Source organism: Myotis lucifugus, unplaced genomic scaffold (assembly GCF_000147115.1).
Source record: "Myotis lucifugus unplaced genomic scaffold, Myoluc2.0 scaffold_102, whole genome shotgun sequence".
Taxonomy (NCBI): domain Eukaryota; kingdom Metazoa; phylum Chordata; class Mammalia; order Chiroptera; family Vespertilionidae; genus Myotis; species Myotis lucifugus.
Window position 1 is genome coordinate 3,125,708 of NW_005871150.1, and position 25,132 is coordinate 3,150,839.

Below are 25,132 nucleotides of genomic sequence, written 5' to 3' on the forward strand. Positions count from 1 at the left end.
CCTTCCCTTTCCATAAGGCACGAACAGAAGTCTTATTTTCAATGAATCTGGTAAATCATTTTGGAAAAAAAACAACAACAATTTGGGGATTATGGCTAGGCACTCTGTTTCTTTAAGATTCCAGTCAGGGTTTTTATTTGTTTGTTTTCAAGAGCGCTGGGCAGTTTTCCCCAACATTTAAATGAATATTTGCACCGTAAACCACGTTGTTGTGGGTTTCCTGGTTGGTGTCCTCCCCCACCCCTCCCGGGTAGGGGATGGGGGGTGTGGCGATTCCGACTAGATTTTTTCTTCCCTTAGCGAGTCCACCACGGCTGCTGCTAATGCTGAAAATAGCTCAAAGGCGCTCAGAACGGTAGCACCACCCAGCAGCTGCGATCCGTTCGCTCCCTTATTTGCCTTCTCTCTGGCCTTTTTCCCCCCTTCAGACACTTGGATTGGGACTTAATCTGAAATCTCTGGAGTTCAAGACCTTCTGAAAAGGGCTAAAGAAACAATCTCTGCATGTAAAGGCCACTGACTCCTACTTCCTCTGCGCAGAGCGACTGGGAGCCCGGCTGCCCCGAGGTAAGAGTTTTTATTCTACAAGGATTTCCTTGGTTCCTGGGACCTTTCTGGTGAATGCTTTCGAAATAAATGATTTAGAGTGAAAATAAGCGGAGGGCTGCGAACGGTCTCCAGGTAAACAGGGTGTCCCCCATTACAGCAGGAGCCGCTGTGCATGGGGAGAAGGGGGGAGGATGAGGGGGGAGCGATTTTAAACTTTGCTTCACGCTCTCTGTCCCCCGCCTGTGCCTGCGCTGCCCAGACCTCCCCGCCGTGACCCCACGCAGCAGCCCGCCTGGCAGGCACCACAGTGTTGGGGTTTTTTTTTTAAGGAAAAAGATGCAACCGCCCGAATAAAGAAAATCCATGAGTAATTGTTCCTGAGGGACAAGGAGCAAGCTCTCTTTTCTGTGGTTCTCTGGGCGATCGCCCCGCGCGCACTCCTAGCTGGCCGCGGAGCCGTTTGCTGGGCTGTTGGCTGTTTGTGTCTTCCTGGCGGGGTTGGCTGACCCGCTGGGGCTGGAGGGCTCCCTCCCCGGCTGGAAGTCTTGCCGGCAGGTTTCTCGCACGTGACGATCTAATATTCTGGAGAGCTCCCCGCGCCTCCCCGCCACCCCTCCGCGTCCGCGCGCTCACCGTCCTGCCAAGTACTTTGATCTGTGGACTTTAACTTCAAACACGGCGTTGGCTTTGATTGTGGGTATTGACTGCGGTCGGTGAAAAGTCTTTTTGTTCGGTGCGTCGGAATCGCTTCCTTGAGGTGATCTCTTGGGCTTTGGTTCTCCCTCTGCTACGTCTTGGGTTTTACGTGCCCGGAGACCCCCCTACCTGCAGGGAAAGGCTGTGTCTCCCGGCCAGGCTCTCCCACCACCGAGACTGGGACGAATCCTGCCCCCCTGTCCCCCTGCCCCCCTGCCGGCAGCGAAGGACAGTGCAGAGCCCGGCTCTGTCAGCACCCCCCACCCCACCCCCCACCTCTCGATCGCCCGCTGCCTCAAAATCACCACGTGTCTCGAGGCCTAACTGTTGCCTTTTAGCATGAACACAGATAGATATCCTTGGTATTTACTGATTCTCGTTTCCAAAACAGTCTATTGATATCGCAGATCACATGTCAAAAGAAAGCATGCATGTTAAACACAGAGTGATCTTCTGGGTAACTTTAAAAAAAAGGGGGGGGGGAGAACAATTAAAAAGAAAGAAAGAAGGGGGAATTTTTTAAAAGGAAAACTAGGGGGGAAAAAAACCCTGGGTAGCCAAAAGCCTGTTATGCCAGTGAAACTTCTGCTGAATGAGGGATAAGGAATGAAAAAAATGCATTTCCTAAAATAGGCCATGTAGCACTTTCTAGCCATTCAATCAACTTTTAAGTGTTTTCTTTAAAGAAAGTTCCTGTGTGTGTTACACTTGTTCGTTACCCTTTTCTTCCCTCCCCTCGCCCCCTCCCTCAAAGCAGAGAGAGGGAATTTTCAAAGTCCTCAGCCAGATACTCAGTCTGACTTTGCTGGCAAACTGTCCCCACCTGTTCTGTTGAAGGTTAGGGCTAGAAGGAGCCCAATGCTGTCCGGGGGCTGTTGAAGTCCCCGGCCAGGACTGGGGCTCCTGGGAGCTGGCACAGTGGGCTCCCCGCACTCTGCACCTTGCTGGGAGCGAAGGGAGCCGGTGGCCACAGGACAGGGTTTCAGAGGGGAGGAGCTGGGGAGAAGGCTACGGGAGAGGTTCCTGGGGATCAGGTGCAATAGAGCCTCTAGAATGTGGACTAATAGTAAGAAAACTCAGAGATGTTCAGTCCAGTTTTTATTTCCAACATCTGGACATTTAATTGCTAACCCCTCACCCCCCACTTCAAATCTGCCTTCTAAGGAGCATACTAATGATCACATTTCTGTGATGGGTCAAAATTTTAAATCCTCCAGTTATTTTAAGCGTGTACTTCCCTGCCTTTGGGGGGCTAGTATGCCACCCCCCCCCCCTGAGTACTAGGGAGCTCTGATGTGGCATCGCTGAGTGCAAATGTCCTGTCACAGGCAACACAAGTTCAGGTGCAGAGTCCAGTGGCACCTGGACGACATGGGTCAGGAAGGTGTCAGACGGCCATTCCATTCTCGGTGGGCAAACCATTGTTCCCTGTGTTGCTGCTGTTGTTTTGTTCCTTTGTGTCTCTTCACCCCTTCATTTTCCTCTGAAACTGGATTGTTTGAACGTGAAACTCCAGGTGAAAGCTCGCCAAAGCCACCGAGTTTCACGCAGCTTCCACATGAAAGGATTCTACCTGGCCTTGCTCGAAACTTGGCCCATGTTTTGCCCAAAGTTTCGTGAATGTCAGCGAGGCTGGATTTGAAACCTAATCCAAAGCCAGGTGACTTCTAGGGACGTGGAGGCTTCCCTGTCTGAGTATAGAACCTGTCTAGCAAGGCCGTCCCTTATTTTCATGCCGCCCGCGTCACTGCATGGGTACACACGTTTTTTCTTCCCCCAAGAAACTCCCATTTGTTTTATGACATTTGAAAGCCAGGTTCAATCCTAATATGAGTTTTTATAGCTGTGGTATTTAAGCATTGGCAACTCCGAGTCTGCATTTTAAATTCCTGCACAGCCTGAACCACAGTGGTGTGAACATGTTGGTATAATTCAGCTGAAGGAAGTCCCCGGAGAGTCCTGGAATGTCTTTCTTTGCTTAAATATACCTCTGTGCCCGTGAGGAACAAACAGTAACATTTTGTCCTGGCCCGTCCGCTTGACAGTATGCTTTTTGTTCGCGCTCCAAAGGTGGTGTCAAATATATTGGTGGAAAAAAATAATAAACTTCCAGCTAATTTTTTTTTTCGCCTGCTCAAGTGATATACTCCTAGGGAAAATAGTAAGCCTTGAAAACTTCAGTACTATTATTTGTAATGTAGACTGAGACTAAAGGGGTACTCAGCAGAGTCCATTTCCATCAGAAAAGGGTGGTGACTTAGAGCTGATGTGTGTACTGAATGGTCAGACAGGGCGAGGTTGTGAAGGTGTGTGTGTGCTGGTGGAGGTAGAGGCGGGTGGAGAGGAAAGGCGATGTGTAAACTGTGTTCAGCAAATCTGTCACGTCTAAAACAAAAATAATCAAGCCCAGGATCCAAAAGCATTCCTTCCTTCTGTTGATCATCTAAATTTGTGTTGGCTGAATGTTGCATTTTGGGGGGTATTATTTTTTTTTTTTAATTGAAGACAGCAAAGATTACATTCTGATCATTAGGATTCCAGAAATGGCAAATAACCTCCCATGAAAATATGACCAATTGGGAGACCCACGCAGCTGTAAATGAAGCTGCAAGAGCCAGTCTCAGAAAGATCACGGGTCTGTGCCCACTAGAGATGCGAAGCCCAGGAAACCATTTGATGTGTCACGTTATTAGTTGGAGGGTTTCTGAACTCATTCGAAGAATTTTCATAAAAATAAATTTGTGACCTCGCTAAAGATTTAGTCGGACTGAATTTAGTGAGATTTAGAGATAGTTATTTATTACAAAATTAAATTATGAAATTTCATTTTGAAAATTTTGTAGTCAGATTTTTGTTTCATAAACTAGGCTATTAAAGATGCAGTTTGCATTTTAGCAGGTGATTTGCAAAGTGACTGTCATTGATCCCATACTACGTAAAGCGTTTGAAAAGCTCACAGTAACAAAACTCGCGGGTCCTCCATGTAGGAGCTGCACTTTAACACTGACTTCACTATTCATTGCGTAGCATTTACCAACATACCTGATTTTTATATCCCAAAACTAGTGCAATGAGTAGAGGAGAGGGAGATGCTCAAATAAAGGTACTAGAGAGAAACAGGAGAAAACAATCAGGACCATCTTGCAAGGGGGTTCACTAAACACATAAAGGTGGAAGGAGCTCAACATTTTGAAAACAACCATCACCCTGGTTGGTTGGAAAAGAGAAAGGGTAAAATACCAGGTGGCAAATAAACACCAAACTTGTGCAGATGCAAACTTGCTTTAAAGCAAAATGTGATCTTCGTTCAAGAATGACCACACTGGTCATTTGAGAATGCAAAAATCAGCCTCTGACACATCTTCTCTTGTGCTTAATTTACTGTCAGAAAATGGAGTCCATATAACACTTGCCCATTCCACAAGGATATATATCTATTTTTTAAAATATATTTTTATTGATTTCAGAGAGGAAGGGAGAGGGAGTAGAAACATCAATGATGAGAGAGAATCATGGATCGGTTGCCTCCTGCACGGCCCCCACTGGGGATCGAGCCCGCAACCCTGGGCATGTGCCCTTCACTGGGATCGAACCCAGGACTCTTCAGTCCGCAGGCTGACGCTCTATCCACTAAGCCAAACCAGCTACGGCCACAAGGATATATTATTAAAACTTAAATGTATAGACGCATGGCATTTGTGTTCCTAAAAGAAAAAAAAATTAGTTTCCGTCTGATCAGACCATGATGTCACAAAACAAAGTCCTCCCCTGATAGACCAAAGAGGATTATTTGCCTGAAACAGATAAACAGTCATTTCCAGGAAAGTCATCATTCTCCACCTAAACTTTTATTTGTTATTTGGATGTTATCATTTTCTCTGAAATAATGCTTTATCATTACAGTGCCAAAACACCTCAAGGATCCCAAAGCATTCTCTCAGCTACCCAAGGTGGACTGTCAAAAAGATGTGGGCATTTCTTGTAGGTTTATACGTAGACAGTGTTGTCAGGACACAGGTCCCCTTAAAGCCTCTCTCATCCTAAGCTTCATCATGGAGTAGGAGACCCTGGTGACCCTCTGAACCACTCTGATCCCCAGGGGACAGTGCAGCCCACTGGGGCTTAAGTTAAAGTCGAGAACAAAGAAGGCAACTCCTCTTACCTCTGTCCTTGGGCTGAGGCCTCCCTACATCTCTTGCTCTAACTTTTCTTTTTCTCATGGCATTATCCCTCTTTTCTGTTATTTCCACATCTCTCTCTTTTTTTAAATAAAGATTTTTTATTGATTTTTAGAGAGAGAGGAAGGGAGGAATGGAGAGGGGGAGAGAAACATTGCAACTCGGGCATGTGCCCTGACCGGGAATTGAACCGGCAACTTCTCAGTGCAAGGGAGGACATCCAACAAACTGAGCCATACCGGCCAGGGCTCCACTTCTCTTATTCTGGCAAGAACACAAGTCTTCCCCTGCAGACTTCACCATCCTTGAATTGTTGGAGGAGGAAAAAGCCCAAGGTCTCTAGCTCTGTGGGCTGCCAGTTTCACACACATGGCAAAGCTTGCCCATGGGCCCCTGAGTTAGAAGAACATTCTCTTGTGTCTCACAGTTAGAGTTTGTGTTTAGTAACTGTTGAATAATTCATATCAGAATAAAAATAAAATGGGCATGAGGGCAGCCCTTTAGGTCAGTTTTTGCCTAATATCTTTCTTCTGTTCCAAGATCCTATCCAGAACACCAGAATACAGCCCTGGCTGGCATTGCTCAGTGCTTAGAGCCTCAGCCTGTTCGATTCCCAGTCAAGGGCATGTACCTGGGTTGCAGGTTCGATCCCTGGCTCTGGTTGGAGCGTGTGTGGGAGGCAACCAATCGATGTGTCTCTCTCACATCGATGTTTCTCTCCCCCTCCCCCCTTCCTCTTTCCCTCTACTCTCTCTACAAAATCAATGGGAAAAATATCCTTGGGTGAGGATTACCAAAAAAAGAAAAGAATCAACCAATGAATGTATAAATAAGTGGGACAACAAATCATTCTCTCTCTCTCTCTTTCTCTCTCTCTCATCAATAATTTTTTTTTAAAAAAAGGATACTGTATTACATTTAGTCATCATGTTTTCTTAGACTCCTCTTGGTCATGAGTTTATCAGCCTTTCCTTGTCTTTGTTGGCCTTGATAGTTTTGAGGAGTACTGGTCAGGTATTTCATAGAACATCTTTGTATTAGAATTTGTCTGTTTTCTCATGATTAGAGCAGGGTTATGGGTCTTGGGGAGGACAACATTCTCAGTATCGCACATCAAGGATACATACCATCAACATGAGGTAGCACTGTAGATGCTGACCTTGATTACCTGTCTGAGGGAACATTGGTCATGTTTATCCACTGGAATGTTTCTCTTTCTCCCCCTTTCCAAACTGCACTCTTTGAGAAGTAACTTTGTGCAGCCCACACTGACAGAATAGAGTTATGCTCCTCCCCCTGGTAGAGCATCTACATAAATTATTTGAAATTTTTCTGTGTGGGAGATTTGCCTTCCCAATTTACTTAAGTTCAATCATCCTATCTAATGAAGGGTAATATGCAAATTAACCATCATTCCATCACAAAGATGGCGGTGACCATAGCCACAAGATGGCAGCGCCCAGTCCCCTCAGCCCCGCTGGAGTCCCCCAGTCCTGGGGGTCGGGGTGGATGCTGAGAGCGGGCAGCGTGAGCAGCCTGGCGGGACACTTGCGTCATCACCATGGCAACGAGGCAAGCGTCCCACTCCAGCTGTGGAGTGCCTCTGGGCAGCATGCTTCCTGCCCTGGCCATGGAGTGCCTCTGGGCAGTGTGCGTGCATGTGCAGAGCAGCCAGGGCAGGACGCGGAGAGCCTCTGGGCTGCAGAGAGCCTCTGGGCAGCAGGCGGGGAGCGGCCAGGCCCTGCAGAGAGCAGAGAACCATGGGCAGTGGGCCTAAGCCATCAGGGCTCCTGGATAGGAGAGGGCTCCCTGAGGGCTCCCAGATTGGAGAGGGTGCAGGTTGGGCTGAGGGACCCACCCCCTGTGCATGAATTTCGTGCATCGGGCCTCTAGTTTACTTATATCAGAATGAATGCATAGATATTTATTTTATGCTTTAGATTATAATTCAATACAACTTTTCTTATTTTGTTGCTCAAATTTTTCCACCTTTGGCTATTGGCAGCTTTTGCTTGGCTCCTATGTCCCTTTGACATATTCCTGTCATTGTGAGTTTTTCTTTTCCTTTCCTGGTATCACAAGATACCCAGGCTCATTTTGTATATTTCCTGCCTCAGTCCTAGAATCAATCATCTCTTCAAGAAGCCCTGGTTTCTTTTATTGAAGAATGGTATTACAAACCAAGACCAGGGCATCCATTTTAATTTCTGAATATGATCTTATCAGCCACCTATTTTTTAAAGAAAATTTTCATTTTGTTTATGAGTTTTCAGTTTGTAGCTAGAAATACCTTGATGTATAAAAAGATAATCTTTCCTGCTTTTTCAGATTAATAGGCTACATGTGGCCCTTGCATACTCCCCTGTCCATCCTTTTGAAACAAATTCAATTAAATATGATCATCTCTGTTTGTCATTGTTAATTTTGGTAGGAGATTCATAGTCTTAGATGTGGTCCTCAAAAGTCTGAAATGTTTCTTCCTTAAATAAATGTAAGGACATCATGCATTATTTACAATTTGATCGATCAAGACTATTAAATGAATATGGGATTCTGTTACCAAGCCTTCCACTTACTCTGTGCAAAGAACTGTGCCACAGACAGATGAACAGTCTGGTGAGACAGTCAGATAATAACAGTTGGTAGGAGAAGATGGATGATAGAGAGGTCCGCAGTGCTGTCAGACCACAGAGCTGGGGTTGAGAGTCAGGTATCTATAATGCTTAAAAATCAGAGATGTTATCACAGATAGAAAAACTGTATTTGAATTGGACTTTGGGTCAGATAAGAGGGTATTCAAACGTAAGAAGGTGATTGTGACTAAAGACTCAGAAAAAAGACAGCTCAGTACCCAGAGAATATCCAGAAATCTGGTATAGCAAGAACTTAGGTCTGATGGGAGTGTCCCTGGAAAGGGGTATTGGGTTGGCATTCATTTATTGAGAAGAAAATTAACATAATTGGGTACATATGTTAGTGTTATTGCTGATCAACATTCAAAATGATTAGAAGTGAAACACCAGACAGCCCTTCAAGTAGATGTAGCTGAGAAGAAAGGGACAAAGATAAGAATAGTAGAAATGAGAGGAGATCAGCTGGTGTGGACCATGAGGCATCAGGACTATTCGGTACTTCCTCTAACTAGACTTTGTCCTAGAAACTAAAACTCTACCTGCAAAATAACAGCACCTGTAATTTTATTTAATATTCAGTATTATCAGAGATAATAAGTTGTATTTTTATTGTTTCACCATATACATAGCTGTGTCATATTCAATAACTACTTTGATTTCCTTAATTATCTATTTTAATGTAGGGTGGTATTACTATTAATATGGGGTTGGTCATGCAGGTATTATATACCCAGTGTACAGGTGAGGACAATGACACCCAGATAAGTTGCTGCATCATCCACATCATCTCCCTAGTAAATAGCAAATGGTAGTTTGACACTCATGTCCAGATCTTTCAAAGTGTGCCATTCCACCCAGTTATAAAATACAAAAGTATAAAACAGTTTAGAAACAATAGCCAAAGCATAACAAGAAAACTATTGGTCCAAGCAATAAAGGAGATATTTTCTAATCATAGCAAATTTTAATTTTCTATACTTCACTAAGTGAAAAACATAAGCAAAAGGGAGATGAGGATTACAGAGAAAGACAGGAATGTGCCAATGGAATTAATGAACCAGAAGTTAGGAGTTGGCTGATTGAAACAAAAGATGCAGGACAGTAAAAAGAATGAGGTTAGTAACTTGATACAGTGTAAATAAAATAGTGTACTCTCTTATGAAAGTCAGTTCAATATTAAAAAGGATAGAATAGAAATATTAATCTCTTGTTCTAAAGACAAAATTGGGCCTGAAAAAAGGAATTGAATTTAGTTCAATGGAAAAATACATGTACGACGTGTTTTCAAAGCATCGTATTTTGATTACTTTAAGTATTGCATTTCCTGGTCCAAGTACAACTTTGAATTGGTTTAATTCTAGTAGAGCTGTTGCTCTTGACATGTATTCAGCTCAGTGGTACTTGGTTCAATTTTGCAAACCTAAGAAATTTGGTTGGTTTTGAATTTAGAAATTTTGTTTTTGTTTGAGCTATTTAAATATTTTAAAACTATGCAGCACTCAACTTTTAAGACAAATTCATAATGTTAAAGACATCCACGAGTGTTGAAAAAAGTTAAGAATGGGAAACTATAAAAAACAATATGACCACCTACACTTGAAGTTTGATTAGAAACCACACCCTGTGGTACCAGCAGAGCTAATTGCTGGAAAGTAAGGCCTAGCGTCTGGTTGACCTTCAAGTGCACATCTATAAATAGACCACAACAGTGAGCTTGAAGGATTCACAGGGGAGTGGTGGGATAAAGAAGGAAATTTTGTGCTAATGCAAGAAGGGTGTTAAATGTCAAAGGTCTAGGCCTCATTCTGAAGTAGGAAGTGGTCATTGTCCCTGACTTTAGGGCTGTAACATGATAACTTTGGGAAGAAGTAAATAGCTTTATCACCTCTTAGTGGTGGCGTATAAATAGCAACTCAAATTGTTGACCATAAAAATCATTTTATAATATGAAATATAAGTTATTTTACATTTTTATCTAACTTAGTTAAATATAAAATTTTAAATCAATCATTTTGTTTTATTAATTTGTTTTAAAAATGTTTTTATAATTTGAAATGTTTATATATGACATATAAGCAATTGTTTACAAAGTGTTTAAAATAAAAATTAATAGTTTACTATTACTATTTCTGACAAAATTAAATCATTAAAATTTACTTTTTATATCAAACATGATTATTTTCCTTCAAGGCAGAATAAAAACAAAATAAAATACAAACAAGTTTTAAACTTTATATTACTACCACAGAAGATGTAGTTTATGATTTAAAAAAAAAAAACCAACTCTTAAAAACCAGGTAAAAGAATAAAAATCTGAGTGAAATGGAAAATTCAATTAGGGGCAATTTTTGTAGAAAGAATAATGTTTCCTTTTTGGGAAAAAGACATTTTAAGATGGCTATTGGTCTTCAACACAAAATATATTTCATTTTAGTTTGTGTTTGAGCAACTTTACTTTTAAAATTAATGAATGCATTTCATGTCCCAAAATTCATTTAGAATTGGCACTCGGGTTTTCTTTGTCTCGTGTGGTGAGAACCACAGCTTGTGTAAAAACTTGTATAAACTTGTCTGGAAACAAAGTGATAATTTTTATGCTAATGTGAGAAAACTTGATTGCAGTTAGATTTTTATCCTCCTTATCTTATCTATTTTGGATATTAAAATTAAACAAATAACATAGAGCATTAAAAATCATGTGTGCACCTCATAGTTTTGTACATTCACATACATCCTTTTTCTAATCAATATTCTGAATGACTAAATGAGAGCATAGGTGTAAAAACACTTGGCAGAAGACCATATGGTGTAGCTGGTACATTTAACACTTGGCTGTGCTTATTAAGAAGAATGATCTACATATAATAAATCAGGAAGGAAGGAAAGTAGAGTTTCCCAGTAAAACCAAATAGTGTTTTAAATGAAAAGAGATAATGACTTTTAATGCCTTAACCAATTTAATTATCAAATGAAATATTGTCAAAAGGATCTTTTTATGCTCCTCCAATCACTTATTGCTTCCTTTCACCATTAAATATGAATCATATGGGCTCAAAGTTTAAGACTTTACACTCTAACACTTGGACTATAGACCAATCTGAATGTGAAAAACATTGATAAAATCTCAAACAACCTTCCAAGAAAAAAACTCACAAGGAAACAAGGAATTGCTTTAACCTTAAAAAAAAAATAAGTAAATGAATAAAATAAAAATAAAGAAATTAAGAACCTATGCCATAAAAGTGCACAGAAATATATGGACTAAAAAATAAGAAATTCAGATAGCGGTTGCCTCTGGAGGCAGGGAGCATATTTCAATGAGAGAGGTAGACAACAGGCTTTAATTGAGTCCATGATGTCTTATGTTTTAAGGTGAATGATGGGCACATGGATGTGAGTTATATTATTCTTTTCATCTTTTGAACGTCTGAGTGAAGACCTGCATCGAAGTCTTTTTCCTCTATCTCCCATGCCCTAAATCTAAGATGCATTCTATACACAGAATAAGTTTATCAGATGCTAACAATATTAATTATTTTTACTTAAAACAGCCCAGATTTCCTGAAAATTTACAAATAGAAAATAATACAACTGTTATCGTGTTTGACTTATATTTCTATATTTTTGGTTAGGGCCCAAAACTTCTATAAGTGGTGAACTAGGAAAGAAAATGAATTTTGTTCTTTAGCAGACAAATATCTTTTATAAACCGCCAGTGAAGATCATTTCTATAGGATGTATCATTCCACAAGGCATTGTTGCATACAATTCATAGAACCTACCTAATGTGATACTTTTTAAATTATTCGATAATTTGTCATTATGCTTTATGAGAATTTGTAATGGGGTTTGAATCCAGTGGTGAATAAGCTTATCGTATCTTCCTGTTTGAAGATGCTCTGTGCAGTAAGTGTTTGGAAAGTGGTTTCATAGAGGCAATACTCTATAGGACCCTGAAAACATGATACTATGCCAAATGAGGACTGCTTATATTTAATACTTAGTAGTGCTTCTCCTGAAATTTAATTTATTCAAAAGATTTACATACACACAACTGTTACTTAATTTTTACACTTAACACTTCTTTGATGTGGGGAGGTGGGGAAACCTCATGGTTTTTCATTACCGTTTGGCAAGAATCAATGCTTAACTTTGAGAATTTTTATTTTGATGTTTTCTATTTGTGCTACACTTGGTATGCCAAAATGGAAATGCTGGAAGACATCACTATCTTGTTAAGAGTTGACAAATGATGGGTAATACTGAATGACTTTTTTCTGTTTTTTTTTTTTTTATTATTACAAGTAATTTTACATGTAGTCTGAAAGTTCAGCGTAAGCAAAAAGTTCATAATTTTATATCATACAATTCAAAGAAAAGAGATTTTCTATATTTCTAGGTAAAGACCATGAAAGTATATAAAATTATATAAATGGGACACTAACACATTGGGAGAAATTGTGAAGTTCTAATAACACAAAGAGTAACTTTGAATTTCCTCATGTCATCGTTACTAAAGCTGAGAAAGCAAATATTACATAATCAGCCCACAGTACTGTTTGGAAGCAAATGTGAGAAGGCCTTCCAGTCAGGCCCCACTGATTCCCTGACCTTCCTTAGAATTTCTTCTCCTTTGCCTTCTGTCATGCAGCCATTTTCCTCCAATCTCTGATTACTCCTGAATTCCACTTACAGGTGCCTTTCTTTGCTTGACTTTAATGCTATTCCCTTGGGTTCTGTCCCTCTTATTTAATCTCCCCAGAGTTTTCTCTTGACAATAATCCCCAAATCTATGTCTGTATCCCTGATCTCTCAGGAGTTTCAGACACATTTCCAAGTAACTGGTAAACATCTCATTTGAATGTGTGCCACATACCTCAGACTCAATAGGTCTAAAACTCATCTTCCAACTCCCAAGCTGCTCTTCTTTCCCAGGGCTATATCTTAATAACTGTGCCACCCAGTTATTCAGGATTAGAATTTTGAGCATTCAAATTGTAGACATACCCACGTAGTCACTACTCATCGATTCTGCCTGCCCACATATCTTTAATATCCATCACTGGCCTAGCTAAATGGCTGTTGCAACCTTCTTGATTCGGATTTCTCAATAGTGTCCTGACCACTATTTACGTTCATTCTCTCTGCCATCCAATTTCATCCCTTGAGGCCAGAATTATTTCACCAAAACAAACAGGCTTTGCATGTGGCCTTCCCATCTCCCAAACTCCATATCCTACAGCGACTACATTCACTTGGCTTTCTCTTCAGAACCTAGAAAGAGGACCATGCCAACCAAAGGAAGTAAGTTCAGTTCACGCTTTAAGCATAAATAGCCCTGTGTTTTTCCACATAAAAGGCAGAGGTGGCAAGTGTTCCAGATTCAATAATAAGGAAAGGGTGGGGCTCGTTGTACCAGGCATAGAATAGAGATCCAATGTCATCCTGGTACTTACCTCAAAGAGCCCTTTTCCTCATACTCTCTGCCTGTTTCACTGCTATTGTGTACTGATAGGATGGTTGTAGACAAATGCTAAATGATAAATGTTTTATTATCATGTCAGCATGCAGAGTTTTAAACCACTAACTCCATACGATGCATATGTGATAGTGAAAGGAGTCTTTAAGAAATCAATGACCGAAGCTACATACAATTAGATCCTTATGACAAGATTTCATTCAATGAATATGAAATTTAAGACATTAAAAGTCATTATCCTGTGGACACTCAAAACAGTATTCGGTCTTACTATTAAAGTCTTAATTTCCTTCCTTTCTAATTTATAGGTAAGATCATATGCCTTAAATATAAGCACAGCCAAGTGGTAAGTGTACCAACCTATCATGTGCAGTAAAAATACAGAACAAGGTATGGAGTCACAGCATAAAGGTCCCATTCATTGAATTACAGTATTACTATAATTAAAGTAAATGTAATTTTATCCGATATGAAGGAGGAGATTCTAAATACCAATCCTCAGGATCTTTTAACATTTATGGCATCCTTGATGTTCATGTCATTTAATCAGTAATCATTTGTTGAGTCTGCTCCATGCTGTGACCTGACCTCTGGGCGGTCAGTCACTGGGGACCATTAGTCTTTCCCCCCTCACGGAGCTTATAGTGCAGTGAGAGACAGTTCCTGAAAGGTAGTTGCCCGAGTAGCCACATAATTAAACTTGCAATAGAGGTATGATAGAAAGATGCAGGAGGGGATGAGCAGAACCTACAATTTTGAGAACCAAAGGTCAATGACAACACAACTTCAAGTGAAGAACTTGGGGTGGGAATGGGAGGAGGCATTACACTCCACTGAGAATGAGAGCTCCTTTGGTCAGTAGCTGAGTGTGAAAAATAAAGAGATATGGCCAGAACTTCTCCAAAAACAGATGTACCAGTTATCACCATGAGCAGCGACTCCCTAAATACAAGTGAACTTATGTAATGGCCTTTGTCTCTTGGGGAAAGTATCTTTAGAACGACAGCTAGCTGTACTAGTATATATAAATTCCCCGTGGATTATACAGATAGTGTTGTATTTGCACCTATCTAAATATTGAAGGAGTTTGATTTCTGAAAGATGTACGAAAGATGAATGTGACTCTGAGAAAACTTTATTTGAGCTTTGAGTAAGGGTTTTCAAGATAAACATCCAGGAAACGTCTAACAGAGGGATATTGAAGAAAAGTTTCTCAATGAATAAAGACCTTACTGATTGCGGAGTATTTTGACATATGTTCAGGTGTTTGCTCTGAAGCCATGCAAGGAGTTAAAGGTAAAAGAAAATGTTTAAAGTTTCCTTCCTCACTTTGAACTACAGTTCAAAGAAATACCTAATTTTGATGTAAAAGATATTATTTTATCGACCAACGCAAATGTGTATGTGTATGTTTCTGTGTGTGTGTGTGTGTGTGTGTGTGTGTGTGTAAATTAAACTTTGTGGTTGGGGTTATATCTGTTCATTTTTATTACGTTACTTAAGATAGCAATAATTTAAAAAACATATTTTCTGCTTTAATAGTATGATAACAACTTCTTCAGAGAAGGTTTGGCAGTGATTTTTTCTTCTGCTCCTTACACTCATTCACATTTTTGAAATCAGCAACAAGGTTGATTTTAAGGATAGCAGTGTTTTCAAATAAAAATGTCTGCTGCAACTAAAAAGAGAGAGATGTTGGTTTTGATGTGTTACACTTTTTTATTTTTCTGGATATGTCCATGACAATTTATGAATTACCACTTAGAGCTCAAGAGTTTCTGCACCACCGGTCTTATTAATTGTATAAACAATCACGTGCCTTGATGTCAGCAATGCTATGAATAGCAGCCTCTACACAACCTGAGATATATCACAAATGGAAGCCATCGACCTCTATGTGAGCAGTCTCCAGCAGGTTCCCTTTATCACACTCCATCACATCTGTGGGCCAACCAATGTGTATAGGCTACTGCTGGAAAGTAGCTCCTATCAGAGTACAATAAGACAATCACCAATATAGAGATCGTTTTTAAAAACGTATGCTTGATCTTTACCACCCGGCTGTAGAGATCTAACTGGCGGGGAAGCAGATGTTTTAAGGGCTTGAAATAGCTGAACTAATTCATACACTTGTCTCTGTGATATGTTATACAATACGGAGCTATCCTATACCAAATAAGTTTCTCTGTGCTAGCCTATTGTGCCTCTGTGTCGATTATGTTACCTTGAAGGATACAGTGGTTTAATTTCCAAGGACTCAGAATAGTAACTGTAAAATACAATTGTGATATTGGTACAAAGCCAGTGACATTAAAGATAAATACTATTTTCATTTCTTGAAATTATTTTATAAAAGCGCCGGTGTCTGAAGTCTCTTGAATGTCAAGGGAACAATGAAAAGGAACATTACCAAAAATCTCTAAAAGTTAGAATGTACAATTAAAGACTCAAATTTGACATGAGGCTGAGTTGTGTGTTTTTTGTGACTCAGAAATCAAAATTTGAAAAAGCAGTAGGGTTTTTTGCCCTGCTCTGCCTTCTTCACATTGATGAATTTCCTGTCTCGCTTCTGAGGCGAATTATGAAATGACAACATAATCCATCAGATGTTTCTTTTTATAAAAATCACATTTCCTGAAGGGGGCTTTGTATGATCTAAATATCTTATGTCATCATAGAAGCCACCGAAGTCCAGAAAAGTGAACTAAACTTGACAATATTTTAAAGGCTTCTAATAGAAGATCAGGCCCCCTGAAGAGTGAGCTTCCTGCTTCTCCAGGCAGTTCACTGAGGAAACCAGCCCAAAGGTAACCAGCCCTGAGCAGGACTTGAGTTTTGGATAACATGGATAGATGCAGATAGAATGAGCTGCCTAGAACAGGACTTGAGGTTGTTTTGTTTGTTTGTTTGTTTTTAATTGATTTCAGAGAGGAAGGGAGAGGGAGAGAGAGAGAGAAACATTAATGATGAGAGAGAATCATTGATTGGCTGCCTCCTGCATGCCCCCAGGAATCAAACCTGGTACCCTTCAGTCCACAGGCTGACACTTTATCCACTGAGCCAAACCAGCCAGGGCAGGACTTGAGTTTTGGATGATAGAGATGGATATTGATAGAATGAGCTGCCTAGAACCAGGACTCTAGAATAGAAGAGTGCACTTTGTGCAATATTCTCTTTTTCAGAAATTGACTGCCTAAGTTTTTGGAAAACATCATTAAAAATCCATGTAAAGTAAACAGCAAGATTATATGTACTGTATGTTTATGCTGCAACTGAGGGGAAAATTTTAGTTTGATTTGCGGTGATCATTGAATCTGACAGAGCTACGTGTTCTCATGTGAATAGTGATTTTTGATGGCATGAACAAAATAGCAGTCAAACGCTGGACTGAGATGGTCTTGTGTTGAGCAGCTTCTATTTGAAGTTCTTGGAACATGCTCTCTCCAGGAAGCTGTACATGAAGGTCAGCCGATTTAACTCCTGTTCTGCCAACCACCCATCTAAATAACTTGCACACAATTAAAACCCCTGAATGTCTTCATTGGTTTCACATCAAGCTTCCTTGATTTCATGGTTGCTTTAAAACATAACGTTGGTAAAAATCTGGGACTTTTTCTTTTGCATTTTAATCACCAACAGATAATATACTAATATTTACTTCAGATCTGTCTTCTGACATTGACAATTAAATTTGTTCTTATAATAAATGTGATTCCCCATGAGACCAGGATAAGTGAGATGAAGGGATGAAAGATTTTTGACCCCAAGTGATGCGACATGAGGACTGAGAAGCCGTTTCCTTCTTCACAAGTAGAAGGAAAGGTCTTGAAAGAATGAATATCATGGTTGTTCTTCTTAGTCCCAAAAGGTGTTGATGGCGAGTTCTGCGTAAAATGATGTTTGCTGAATGAAAAGAAGGCCAAAATGAGTCCGTTAGCCTTTGTGATTCAAGTTGGTGGATGCTCTAGCGCCTGCTTTTAATAGTCAAATCTGGTTTTCCAAGACTCGTTGCTGCTTCCAAGCTTTGTGAGCATTTTCTTTATCTATTTGTTTTTCTATGAGCATTTTTGTCCTGCTGTTTCCTTCTGCTGATGTCCACCAGTAAAAGTATGGCTGAATTATTCAGGACCTGCTGTTTAGACCGAATTTCAAGTTGTGTATCTTATGATGAGAAAACTGTCTTCCATGTCAAACTCTGATGCCTATTATGTTCTTGTGACTTTTCCCTTCTAATACTTTAGAGGAGCCAACTTCTGATAGAATCTAAGGATCGTGGAATCTGCAGTCTCATTCCAGGTGACAGTGACTCTTCCCCGTGTTAAGACAAAGATGCAGGTGGCACTAATCAAATCTTTCCCTTGAATTTGATGTGATTGCTATGGGAAGCAAGACTGTCCGTCTCAAAGGGTGAATAGCAGATTGCTTGGAGAGCCTACAGGGTGGTCTGGGCATAACTAACCAGATCAGCTCCTGAATAGCTGCTTGGGACAGAGGTCCCCTCACCCCACCCTCACTTCATCCACACTGGTAGTTTATTTTGTGTTAAGCCACTAAAATTGGGGGGATGTGGATTACAGACATTGGCCGACCTTACACAGTTGGTGAAACTATAGAGCCCCGTGATTCTATAATGTAATATGTCAACGTATCTTAATAGATTTTGTGATTACATGTGGGATATTTTTCTCAAGGGTAAGTTTTTGAAAAGGTAAATACTTTTAAAAACTCAGATCCAATGGTGCCATGATTTTAAAATAAGACAAAAACATCATAGAATTTAACTTTTTCATTTTAAAGTATTTAAGTTATATAATGTCTTTTGGACAAGGCTGATTAAATAATTCTCCCACCTAAAAGGAGAAATTATTCTATCAAAACTGAAGAATGCACAAGACATTACTTTTTTAATTCCCCCAAATTAAACTGTTATCCTTTTCACTGTACCTGAGAGGAGCATTTTTTATAAATTATCTTTAAAAATACACTTGAACTTGTCAAATTTCAAATCAGTACCCCCAATTAAAATTTTCCAGATTAAAGTTTTAAAGAGCATATTTTACCTGAACTCCTCAGTGAATTAAAATAAATTAAAAGAAATTTTGTTACGAAGTACATCATATTGAATCACTATGCAATTTATAATTCTCCTGATAATGACTGTGTGTGTGTGTTTTATCACAACCTGTCTTTTAAAGAGCCTTCCTGACGATTCTTCATCACCCTTACATGACTTAGGGAAGTGAAGAATGTTATTGGTGGCATGTAAATGGCTGTGGTTGTATAAACATCCCCTCTCCCTTTGTATATGTGGTCAGTGTCCTACAAAAGCATAGTGGTTACAGAATAAAAATTCATTCATTAGGTCGAATTAGGATCAAGTACTTATCATGCACCAGTAGCTGCGCTAAGTGTACTTCCCAGGATGGAAATTGTTTGTGGCTAATGTGCTGTCCAACCCATGACGCACTGGTGGCTGTGTTCACTGGTTCTGAGATCGGTTCTATGTCTTTCATCTCAGTCACTGCGCTCTGTATGTGGTGGAGGTTCCCCTTGTATTCTACTAGTAAATGTGGCACATTGATGCCATTTGAAAGATCAAATATTTTGGAGAACAGACATGCAATATTTTCTTGTCTGATAAACTTCTATTCATTACCTCAAAAATGATACAGATTCTCCAGGATATGCACTTTGTCAGGACTAAATGGGTCAGAAGTCATTCGCTGTTTGGGAAGACAAGTGGGAAATGGGCCCATTAGCCGGGTTTAATTAAGTTGTCGCCTCCTTCCATCTTTTTTTGAAGGCAATTTGCCACTCGTTATATTTTAATTCCTTCTGACAAGGACAACACTCAGCATACCATTGCTTTCCATTGGCATGATTTGGACAGAGTATTTTTGTGTTTTTTTAAAAAGTGATGAAGCTGAATATATTCATTTAAACATCTGTTGCAGTAGCTATTTATATTAAAGAATTCTAACCACAATAATTGTTGCCTCAATTCATGCTTAGGAAATGCTTAGTGTTCACATTCGTCAGTGACACAGTGCCGTCGTGTAGCTAAGTAATGTAGTTTATTTTAAGATAGTGTCCTGCTTTCACTGAATCCTCTAGGTTAGGTTTCTCAGTCTTGGCACTATTAACATTTGGGGCCAGATCATTCTGTGTTGTGAGGGGCTCTCCTGCCTCCTGCACGCTGTGGGATGTTGAGCTGCATCCCTGCTCAGTACCCACTGGGTACCAGTTAGCATCCTTCCCTGCTCCCCCCACTCCCACTGTGACAACCAAAAATGTCTCCAGATTGTCACGTGGTCCCTGGGGAACAAAACTGCCATGGCCTTAAATAATAAAATATCCCTAAGTTTCAAAGTGATTTTGTTCGTGAGTAGATACTGACGCTAGTGGAAAGCCTTCCCCACAGCATCCTGGACTCGTCCCAATTGTTCCTGCACCAGAGCCTCTCATGGGGAATGTGCGGCGTCTAACCTTGGCTTCTTTTCTCCCTGTATTTATTCCCTCTGCTCTCAGACGTCCCTTCCTCTTCCATGCATGTGTACATGGACACACACACACACACACACACACACACTGTCTCTGTTGTGGTCAATATGTATCGAGTGTGTTCAAAGAGCTTCAACCATATTCTAGGACAGCTGGGCAGCTGCCTCTCCTGCTCCTCGGTCCACCCTCCTTGAACTTGGTCAGAGGTTGACTTTGCCTAAGGATGCCTCGTTCTTGCCCCTGTGCCACCTAATTTAACAAAATGTCAAAAGTGATTGTTGACCTGTACTCATCTCGCTTTCCCCTGGGGCCTGTCTCATCGCAGTTTTCCCTTGGTCTTCCGGTCCCAATTCTCCGCACCCGCTCCTACCCCCACACTCACCCTGCCACGAGTAGTTCATTTCCCCTCCCCCTACCTCAGGCTAATAGGAAAGTTTATGGGTCTCTCTTTTCTGAACTCAGGCAGTAGTGAGAGCTAACAGCATTCCTTTAGCAATTAATTGAAGTGCCATGTTATATAACAAGTCCTCTATGATTCGTTTGAGCCCTTGTTTCAGTTTTATATCATGAACTTTTCATCTGGTATGTCTTGTCTCCCCAAACAAGGCTCTACACTTTTTGAGACAGAAACCATGTTGTACACTTTTTGGCATCCCTTGAAGTGCCTTATAGATAATGGGAATTTGGTTGCTACTTGCTCTTATGATTTGAATTTCAACAGTCAAGAAGAGGAAGAGAGAGAAATGATATCAAAAGGGAAAAACAGAGAAAGAAATAAGTGCTCCTACGTAGCTTGTAGTCTACCCCCAAGTTCCAAAAGGTAAGTGAAAACCAGAAAGTAAAACAAACAACCCCATGTTCTCACCCAAATTCACTATGGCTTTGAGCACCACTGTCTGCTGGGCCGAGAGGGAGCATTTATTCTCCAGTGAGCAACTGACCGGGAAATGCGGCTGAGGGTGCTTTTCGGGATTTTGCAATTAGTGAATTTATGTAACTTGCAAAGAGTGCACCAGGTTTCTCTGTAAACTTCAATAAACATCAAGGGCTGGGGACTCCACGTAGCCACTGTTCTGATTCGTTCTGCCACCTGCCTGGGTCAGAACAGGCTGATCAACTTAGCTATTGTTATGACAGGTCACATGATGCTATTGAATTTGGGAGACTCTTTTCAAACACAGGGTGGGGCAAAAGTAAGTTTATTACAGTTGTGAGTACACGAAACACAGTTTATTCTTGTACCGTGATTTATTAGTTACGAACAACTGCAAACCTACTCTTGCTACCCCTGTATATGATTTGAGGGGTGTAGATTCTGGATGTGGGTGGCACTAAGTTCTCAATGTTGTCCAGTGGGGAAGAGACAATACTGTTGGAATTATGAGCCAATTTAACCCCCCATAACCCCCCAGCTTGGTGGTGATAAAATTAAATAGGACTTTAGGATTTGTACATATTTGATATACACAGTTGACACTTAAAATGATGCTTTGTGTCATCTTTTTGGTTTATGCATGGGGGACAGCTTCAGAGGAGCTAAATATCTTGCTCTAAGTCTCATGTCTAGTGAGTGGCAGAGCAGGGATTCTAACCCAGGTGTGTGTGACACGCAACATCTGGGATTGGCCACTACAACACAGGGGATCAATATATCTGCATGTGTCCATTCAAATGGTCACATTTGACCCTTGTACCATTTCCCCAATGACTAGACTTAGCAACCAGGCTGACCAGTGTTTGTAGACAGAAAAAGAAGCCATAGCACCCTGCTTGGGAGCAGGTGAGCAACGGTCCCCAGAGAATAACGTCTAACCTTTGGTTTATAAGAGTTTCATGGGTAGACACTTGAGGCATATAGTTTCTTTTTTGTTGCTGTGTTAAGGGCTTTGGTCTCCATCTCTGCATTTGTTTTGCCTACATGGGCCACTAGAAGTCTTCTATTAGATCCGCAAACTGCCGGCAAACCAGCCTGCTCTGGCCCATTCTGCTCTGGCCTCCGCAGCATCTCCAAAATTATCCCTCATCTGTCCACACATACATTGAACTAAGTGATCTTTGCAGTTTTGTTCCTCCATACATTTCTGCTAGCCTGAAAGTCCACATGCCATGCAGTTGGTTGCACAATTTACCACATTTGTCCCTGTAACTGGGAGCCAGACTGGCCAGGAATCAGAGGCCCCTGCCACCGATTAATTGGTACATAATCAGCTCTGGTATCCAGTCCCGCCAAGATTTCAGGTGCAAACTGTCTTTCTTTTTTATTTCTTGTTGTTCTTGCTCAAGGCTGACTCTCAGTGGGATATCAAGAAGGCAGGATGCTCAAAGCAATTATATCCTCTCTGACAGTGCCTGCTGCTCCCAGAGGTGGCTCAGGGCAGGGGCAAGGCCTGGGGTTGCCCTTGGCAACAACGCCCGGCCTTCTTGCTGCTGTCTGTGGCGCTGGCAGCAGTCCTGGTCCCTGGTCCCCTGCAGTTTGCAGTAGCCTCTCACTGGCTGCCCCAGGCGTCTCTCCTCCTCAGATGCGTTCCTGCCCCAGGAAGGTTGGGTGGCTCAGTGCGCTCCTGCGGCACCCCCTCCAGAAGTCAGCTAGTGGCAATGTGGTCCCCAGTGGTGGCTGTGCAACTCCATGGCTCTCACAAGGACCTGCTTTTAAGAGGGTCTTGCTCGAAGTTTCCTAGATGTGCTTTAAATAAAAACAAGCCATAACCGCAGCAAGCTGAACCGTATTCTTCAATGCCGATTAGGCCACTGCCCGCCGCCCTCAGAGAAAGACGGCCTTGCTTGGGTTTCTCTAGCTTCTTCCTCCCGTTTTCTCCCAAGAATTTGTAGGTGGAGCCCTTTGCTGTTCAGGTGGAAAGATGCTTCTGCATGCAGAAGGGCACAGGCGGCTCAGCAATAAACTCGACTCCAGAAACAGCCCAGGGAAATCTCTCGTCGCCAAAGATGAAATGTAAACCAGCTCTACTAAGCCCAGTTTAGCTCTCATTTTTCAAACAAACAGACGAAGAAGCTCAGTGACAAAATCTAATTGGATGGGAAAATTATTCTGAAGTGGTTTAACAAATCAACTTGATTTACCCCCAAAATGTCACTGATGTCAAACTGTGGATACAAAATCCATAATAAATCCCTCAGTAGCTCTGATCACCATTCCCCCTACTTCAAACCCCAGAAACAGATGAAATAGGGGAGGATAAGATTGACGGACACTAAACTCTGAATGTGTTTTCCAGAACAAACCACATAAATCAAAGCCTGATTCAAAAAGCTCCCCTGAAAGACTGAGCTTACTCGGTGGCACCGTGGATGGGGGAGGTTCCTGAAAACCTGCCTCGCTCCCAGGGACCCCACTGCTCAGCCCATGATCCTGCACATTGGCTTCCTGAGAGCCCAGTCCTCACTGACAAGGCCCTGGTCACGCATCTGGATGACGTACGGTTACATGCTAACCTCCTAGTTCCATAGTGTCACCCAGAGCAATCCTCTCCACTTCAGATGGACCACCCCAGAACCCACAAAATATGCCTCGAGTCTTACACAGCTTAGACCTCCCCAGGGAGAAATGCAAGATGTCTGGTCCAGGAGGCGGCAAGGCACACCTTTCACAGCTCCAGGCACAGAGCAGTGCATGCTGGGAGGGGACAAGGAGAAGCCACTGCCCCATCACCTGGGGGTCTGACTCACTGACGGGCCGAGGTGGGGACCGCAATGGGACAGACTTGGAAGCTCCAGCTGTCCCCGAGAGAAGACCAAGTGCCCTCTTGTCTACAGTGTTCCAGCCGAGAGAGGTCAGGCACCCCGAGCTCACTGCCCATGACCTAGCACCTTCCAGTCCTCCCCAGTCAGCCCATTGAAAGCCTGTGTGAGCTCGCATTCTAACGTCTGCCACTAAATTCAAATTACTGCCTCCCCAAAAGCTGCACCTCTTGCTTGTAGCTTAAAGCTCCAGGCCGCAGCCAGGTTAGGGGCAGTCTGGCTGGTGGGGAGGAGAGTGTCCTCAGAATGTGGTGTTTCTCGCAGAGCTGACGCCACAAAGGAATCTGTGACCCTCTGTCAGTCCAGGATGAGCTCAGCTTGTCAGGTGGCTTGTGGCCGTCTGTCCCCTCCTGTGGCCACAGCCTCCATTCCCACTTAAGTCTAATCAAATACAAGAGGCCATGCGGGTCCACAGGACTCCATCACGCTTCTGAAAGACAACCCTAAAACCATGGCGACGGTGATGTCAGCAGAGGACTTTCCAGAAACCGCTCAAGGTCTGGATCATGTCACTAGGGAACCAACTTTCTATAACTTTTCAAGCCACTTCAGTGTAGAGGAAACATTATCTCCTGGAAATCTGGCCAAAAGGTGACCCTGATGAAAAGTCACTTGCTCCCCTCCCTCCCCCGCCCGCCTCCAAGTGTCTGTCATTTTGACTCCTCCTGTGACATCTCCTGCTGCCTTTTCCATAGTCTATGGTGTAGGAAGATATAGTTGAGGTTTTGCTGATGAGGGGAGGGGACAAAGATAAGACCAGGAAGACGTATGTGTGGCAGCTGGGGCTGCCCATTCTCAGGAAGGGCCAAAGGGCAGCAAGAGTCCTGGCAGGAGACAGTTCACTATAGACATCGAGGACATAGGCTTACATCACACACTCTTCAGGCTGCCTGAGTTGGCATCTTCAGATTGTGTGTGTGTGTGTGTGTGTGTGTGGTGAGGGGGTAGTATATGCTTAAAATTAAGACACACCAGCAAAGAGATGCAAAAAGAGAAATGCTACCTGTCTGTTGCTACTTTGTTTTTTACCTATGAAAATAAATTCTCCCCAAGTCTTAATTCTCTACTAAATATAATATAATCAGAGTCATACACTGATTGATTAATATGAAAAACTGGATCCAATACCCACCAGGAGTCCTGGGACCCTGGAAAAGGCTGCATGGAACTACTTACTGTGTTTCCAAATCCTGTGGGAAGGCAGGAACTTGGACAATGGGGATCTGGGTCTGAAACCACCAGCACTCACAGGATCACAGTGCATAGTGATAACAGCATCCAACCCATGAACTTTTAGGAAACAGAAGTGGGAGACAGAATAACAAAAAATAAAAATAAAT

General features: G+C 41.8%; 1 protein-coding gene across 1 annotated transcript in view; it reads left to right on the forward strand.

The window, feature by feature from the left end:
* Window positions 1-310: 310 nt before the first annotated feature.
* The window catches only part of SORBS2 (sorbin and SH3 domain containing 2), a 165,208-nt gene continuing 140,386 nt past the window's right edge, over window positions 311-25,132 (forward strand). The window contains 1 exon segment of the mRNA XM_023757178.1: window positions 311-567. The gene's annotated coding sequence lies outside the window, so the exon portion shown is untranslated.